A 7,081-nucleotide genomic window follows, 5' to 3' on the forward strand; every position below is an offset into this window, starting at 1 on the left:
ATTCTTCACTCTGTACAGGAAAATGTTAACCTGGGTAGTAACATTAACTTTGTACTGAGGTGTGATTTAATGATGTCATTAATGTGATACTGTATTGGTCTTTGGTCTTGTGGGTGAATAATTATGTCTTTTGGAGTTTTATGTCTACTTTGTGCTGTATCTTTTTTTTTTTTTTTTTTTTTTTTTTTTTTTGGTCTGTCTGTTCAGAATATGTTTCTTCTTTCAGTAAACTGGGAGGTCAGACAGCATGGTTTTTTTTTTTTTTTTCTTTAAGAATGTGCCTACAACTAAATAAAGTAGCCTTGAAATTACAGTAATCAACTCTCTTTAGGAAATTAGGGTACAGTGGATATTACGGATTTGAATGTGTGTGTCCCTCCCAGATGCCTATGTTAAAATCTTAGCAGTCAACATTATGGTTGTAGGAGGTGGGGGCATTCAGGAAGTATAGAACCCTGATGGATGAAATTAGTGCCCTTATAAGAGACCTGAGAGCGTAATTCCTATCCCTGCCCTGAGACATGTGAGAAAGCAATGACAAGATGAAAACGTACAAATTGGGAAGGAAGCTCTCAACAGGGTTAGGGTTTGCTAGCACCTAGATCTTGGACCTGTGAGAAATAAATGTGTGCTGTTTGTGGTACCCAGTCTGTGGTACCCTGTTCTACAGCCCAAAGAAGACAGCGGGCATCTGTGAATACTTCCCCGACAAGCAACTCTCCCTTTATACCTACTTGGGGATCTGTGTGCTTCTACCTAGTCTAGTGCTAGCACCTGAGCTAAGCAGCCAGCACATTGCATCCCTGTAGGTATGTGACTGGTCCAGAGGTGAACAGTAGATCGAAGCAGGCCTAATCAGGATGTTCTCGGCACTTCTAGCTCATAATTCTATCGTAAAGATGCATGGCTATTCTCTGGACATGGAAGAATGCAGATACCTCTGCTCTACTGTCCGTCTTGCCATCGTTAGAGCTTCATAGGACAAGGCTGATACCAGCAAAGGCAGAGCGTGGGGAACAAGTGTCGACAGTCTGGTGATGGCAGCTAGCCACTGGACTCACCATCACCCGAAGATTCTTTCACTATTATTTTTTTCCTTTCTGAAAGGAGATTAAAAGCAATAGCTAAAATACTAAATACTTAAATTATTATTATTATTGTTACCAATAATTAAAAACATAAACAAGCCATGGTGCTGATGTCTGGGTGCTCTGTCCTGCCTTGTTCTCTCATCGTGGGCGCGTTTGACCTCCCTTTTCACTCTTTCCAAATAGTGAAATACTTTCCTTGACATAGCAGGGGTGGAAAAGTAGCTTATGAATGTGGTCTTGTCTAGTTTGTGCTTGCCTCCTTCCTGTTGTTGTTTGTTTGTTTGGGGACAGGGCCTCCTATATCCCAGGCTGGCCTAAAGTAGCCACATCTCCTGCCTCTCCTGCTTCAATCCAGGCCTCCGTGCATGCCTGGCAAACGCTCTGCCTGCTGAGCTGCAGCCTTCGCTTTACCTGATGTTTTATTTTAAGACATGGAGAGCAGCCACAAAAGTACAATCTGCCTGATAGATGAGGCTGTGCTTTTCGGAGGACACTTAGAGGCATTGGGTATAGAAAAGAAAATCTTCAAGCAAAAAGGAAAAAAAAAAAAGGGCAAAAAAAAAAAAAAAAAAAAAGCCATAGAAGATACAAAACAAGTCATCTAAATATACTTACCAATATCCTAATAGCAAGTATTAATATCTCAAGAGTGAAATGATTACTTAAGAAAATAAATAAATCACAGAAGGCTGGGTAGTGGTTGCGCACGCCTTTAATCCCAGCACTTGGGAGGCAGAGGTAGGTGGATCACTGTGAGTTTGAGGCTGGTCTGGTCCACAAAGCGAGTCCAGGACAGCCAGGGCTACACAGAGAAACCCTATCTCGAAAAACTAAAAAATAAAAATAAAAAAATCACAGAGAATTAGCATGCTTAATGTAGTATTTCCAGATAGAGAATCAATGTACAACATCAAGTGCATTTCTTTACACCAGCCACAGAGAGAAAAAGATTTAAAAAGGTACTTAAGAGTATACGAATCAAAGACATTTTCAGAGAGAAAGTTATAAGTTCCTATAACTATCTTAAAGAAATATTAAATAAATAAAAGTGCCATAATTTTTAAAAGTAAGACTCAATATCGTAAGGAGGTCAGCTCTTATCCAATTACTCTATAAATAAAGTGCAATTTCTTTTAAAGTTTTACCAGGAGTTTAAAAGAATGTTAGACAAGGTCTGGGTCTCTCCCCCAAAACAGGAGTTCGTCAGGGTTCCTCCAGAGAACAAGATTCAGTACAGAGCTGAAGTCAGAGTGATGGAACTGGTACAAGGGTGAAAGGAAAATACACCAGTGTCAGAATAAATGCGAAGAGAGAAGTCTGGCGTGCCGAGAAGTGAAAGATGGGACGCCAGCCACACACAAGTCACACAAATCAGTTCCAGGAGGACCAATAACTGCCCCCTACATTCACTACAAAGCATTCTAAGTCTTTGAAAAACTTGGAAAACATGTATATTTCTTTTCTGGGGTGGGGACGGGGGAAGGCTGGGTTTTTGTTTGTTTACTTTTGAGACAGGGTTTCTCAATGTAGCCTTGTCTATCTGGACTCGCTTTATAGACCAGGCTGGCCTCAAACTCACAGAGATCTGCCTGCTTCTGCCTCCCAAGTCCTGGGATTACAGGTATGCACCACCATCTCCTGGCTTTTGGAGGTATTTGTTTGTTTAGAGTTGGAGGCACGCTACCACATACATGTGGGAGTCAGAGGACAATTTGCGGGAATCCGTTCTTTCCTTCTACCATATGGGTCCCAAGGATCAAACTCAAGTCATCAGACTTGGCAGCAAACAGCTTCACCCACTGAGCTACTTTCCTGGCCCCTACTTAATGGCTTTGAGATACAGAATTTCAGTATGTAGCTCAGCTTGGGTTTGAATTTACTGAGTAACCAAGACCGACCTTGAATTTGCAATTGTCCTGCTTAATGCCTCCTGAGTTCTAGGATTACAGATTTACACCAGAAAACTTGCCTTGAAGAAGAGATCATAATTCCAAGTCAAGCGGACCGGTCTGTTTTTGTTTTGTTTTGTTTTTTTGTTTTCCCAACATAGGCTTTTTTGTCTTAAGAAATCTTTTTTCTTCCTGGGCATGGTGGTGTACACCTTTGGTCCCAGGACTTAGGAGGAAGCAGCAGGCATATCTATGTGAGCTTGAGGCCAGCCTGGTCTGCACTGTCTAACACCCACCTCCCCAGTAAAATCGTTGGCTTCTCGCACTGGGTTAGCCTGCAACCCTAACGCTCTGTGGGAAGGAGGTGGACCAATTGATTGTCTTGGGCTGCCGTACAAGAAACAGACAAGGTGCTTTCCACAGCAGGTCTATTGTCTACAGTTCTGAAAGCTGGACATCCAAGCTCAAGCTGTTGGCAGGGCTTGTCTCCGCTGAGGACTTCCTCCTTGGCCTGTGGACAGCCAACTTCTTCCTCCTCGCCACATACCTTTCTTTCCATTTGTACTTACAAGGACACCAGTCCTCTTGGATTAGGGCCCACTCTAATGATCTCATTTTATCTTAAAGGGCACTTTGAGGACTGTCATTCCAGACAAAGTCAACCAAAACTAGATTAATGCTATGAAGAAAAAGTACAAAGGTTTAAAGACACACATGAGGACCTATTGCTATTTTAGAGACTATGTCCGGGAAGACCTCTTTAATGAGATGGCGTTTGAGCAGCACACCAGGGAAGGAGGCTAGCAGATATGATGGGGTCTGCAGGATGGGATCTCCAGGTACAGGGACCTGTGTGTACAAAGAGGCTGTAGTGAGGGCAAGTTGGTATCTTCAAGAGACAGCATGAAGGGCTGGAGATACAGCTCAGCAGAGAGAGTGTTTGCCTTGTACGCACAAAGCCATGGGTTTAGTCACCAGCACTGCATAAAACAGGGCATGGTGGCACATGCCTGCAATCCCAGAACTCAGACAGTAGAGGTAGGATTTTTAAAAACTTTTTTTATTTTTTATTTCTTGCATTGGTGTTTCCTCCTGCAGGTATGTCTATGAGAGGGTGTTAGATCCTCTGCAACTGGAGTTACAGTTGTGAGCTGCCATGCGGGTGATGGGAGTTGAACTCAGGACCTCTGGAAGAGCTGCCAGTGCCTTTAACCACTTAGCCATCTCTCCAACCCCAAGACCAGGAATTCTAAGGGAGTACTTTGATGCCAGCCTCAGCTACATGAGATCAGCCCTCAGCCATGAAGAAGGAGGTAAGGGAAAGGGTTACAGAGAGGTGGCTAAGAACAGGGCATCCTATGCAATATGGGAACTGTGGGTAACATACAAGGAGTGGTGGGGAACGGTGGAGCGTTTTGAAGGGGGTGTGTTAGAATCACCATACATAGGGAGTAAGGTGGAGACGGGGAACAAATCAGGAAGCCTCTGAGGATGTCAGGACAGACAAAGTGACCCAGGCTAGGGTGTGCCAGTGGGATAGTGAAAGATGGGCAGGTCCTGAAAGTAGTCTAGAACTGTCAGGTCAGGCCGCGCGGTGGTGGCACAGGCCTTTAATCCCAGCACTTGGGAGGTAGAGGCAGGCGGATCTCTATGAGTTCGAGGCCAGGCTGGTCTACAGAGTAAGTCCAGGCCAGCCAGGGCCCCACAAAGAAACTCTGTCTTGAAAAACCAGAATACAAAAAAATAAAATAAAATAAAAATAAAAATAAAAAAATAAAAGAACTGTCAGGTAATAGATAGGGTGCAGCTCTTAAGGCACTGAGGAGAATCATGGATGCTTCTGGGCTTTCTCCTCAGGAGCACTTGGAGACAGCAGTTTCAGACAGGGTGTAGAGACGTCTGCTTTGGACATGTGTGGTGCATGCCAGAACCTGTGGAGCTCTTTGAGGAATTTTCAGAATCAGGTTGGTGTGTAGGGTGCCCCAAGCTGTCTTAGCATTGATTATCCCATGAGCAACTGGTAGGAAAGACACAGGCACGTGAAAGTGGAAGGAAAGCTTATGAACACACAACGGACTTTCTCATGCCGTCCAGCATGCGGTGGCTCTGAGGCTTCCGAAGGCACTGTCCACAGTTGGCTGAACCAGGGCCAGAAAGCAGATGTAGTGAAACCCCAGAGAAGCAAGGAGCTGAGCTTCCAGGCCATTGCCTTTATTTAAGTAGCCTAAACGGGAACGCATAGGATCAAACTTTGTCTTTCTTCCCCAGGGTCAAATGTCACTTTGCACTAAGTCATTGGTGAGCCAGCCCATGAGCATAGCAACTGTAATGGAAGCAGATGGTGACAGTCCTGCCCTGGGTGCCCTTACCCTTCTGTCTTCCAGTGCCACAGAGCGGTCAGTGAGACTCCAAGGGCCATGCCGGCCACCAGATTTGACCTCCATTCTCAGTGCAGGGGTCTGTCTGCCAAGTGCATTCAGACGTCAGACCCTGGCTGCTTCTCTGCACACTGGCTTACTTTAATTTCTGAGTGGACAGCAAATGCAAATACTCTGAGAGCCAGAAAGAAACGCACTCAGTTCTCATAACTGAATTCTGTCTCTGCTTTACAAGAGGGAGAGGAACAGATACCTCCTCAGATGGTCTCCAAGGAGTCTTTCTGATGAGGAATTGAGGTCCCTTGGAGGCATGCATGCCTTAGGATGTCCTCCGCATTAACTAATGAGACAGACCTCTTGGCTCAGCTTCCTGTCTTGGGTTATAATGGCTGCTGCAAGCTTGCAAATCATTTCCTGCTGTCTTCCCCTCTTCGGCGATGATAAATATTAACATCTATAATTGGCGTTCCTCCTTTGGGCCTCAGCTTCTGGTAGGAGATAAGTGTACTTGCTTTTTGCGTTCCTCAGAGATGAACAGCATTCATTTTCTGGAATGGCACTTTCTAGGTATGGTTTTTAATTGAAGCCTTTCCCCGGTTGTCTCCCAAAGAGGAGAAACCTGCAATTAGAGCCAAACCCTAGAATTTGAAGCTCTTTGTGGTCTCCTGTCTTGTCCAACATTTGTTTGCTCTTGAGAGCCCTTAACCCAGGCCTCGAAGGGGTGCGGCGGTGTGCTGAGGTTCTGTGCAATGTTTTCTTTGAGCAGATGCATGCCTTTCTTCCCCTAGATAAAGTATCATAATTTTCTTTGGGTTTTCTTTTTCTATAAAATTTTATTTATTTATTTATTTTGTGTATGGGTGGTTTTTTTCCCCTCTTCTTCCATGTATGTATGTGTACCACTCGAATACCTGGTGCTAACAGAGTCTAGAAGGCAGCATTGGAGCCCTTGGAACTGGAGTTACAGGCAGTTGTGAGCCACCATGTGGGTGCTAGAAACTGAATCCAGGTCCTCGGAAGAAGAATAATCTGTTTTTAACTGCCGAGTCATCTCTTCAGCCTTCTTTGGGTTTTCAAAAACTGATACCAAAAAAAATGAAAATCATTTTGGAGCCCTGTTTAACTCTTCTGAGGAAGAATTGTTTTTTGGGGGGTACTCCTGGGTGACCCCACCTCCTAACATATGGGGACACAAATAATGTCGTATCTTCAGGATATGACAGAACATCAGAGTGAAAACTGAGGGGCTGGAGAGGTGGCTCAGCACTGGTCATTCTCAAAGTCCTGGGTTCAATTCCCAGCAGCCACATGGTGGCTCATGACCATCTGTAACCCAGCCCCAGGGATCATCTGCTTGTCTCTTTCAGATCCAGCCACACATGTGATATTCAGACATATGTGCAGGCACCCTACCCATACACATAAAATCATGAATAAATTTGGTGGGGCATGGTGGGACATGCCTTTAATCTCAGCACTCAGGAGGCAGAAGCAGGTGGATCGCTATGAGTTGTAGGCCAGCTAAAGTCGCATAGTGAATTCTGGGTCAGCCAAGGCTGTGTAGTGAGACCCTGTCTAAAAAAAAAGACAAACAAACAAGGGAAACTGATGCTCCCCTCTCCACTCCCTCATTGTACACACCAGAAAATAGATTTCCTCAAGCAGGAGGTGGCTTGTCCGAAGTCACAGCTCCGAAGTCACAGCTCCGGAGTCACAAACCTGG

The sequence above is a fragment of the Acomys russatus genome, chromosome 9, assembly GCF_903995435.1.
Source record: "Acomys russatus chromosome 9, mAcoRus1.1, whole genome shotgun sequence".
NCBI lineage: Eukaryota > Metazoa > Chordata > Mammalia > Rodentia > Muridae > Acomys > Acomys russatus.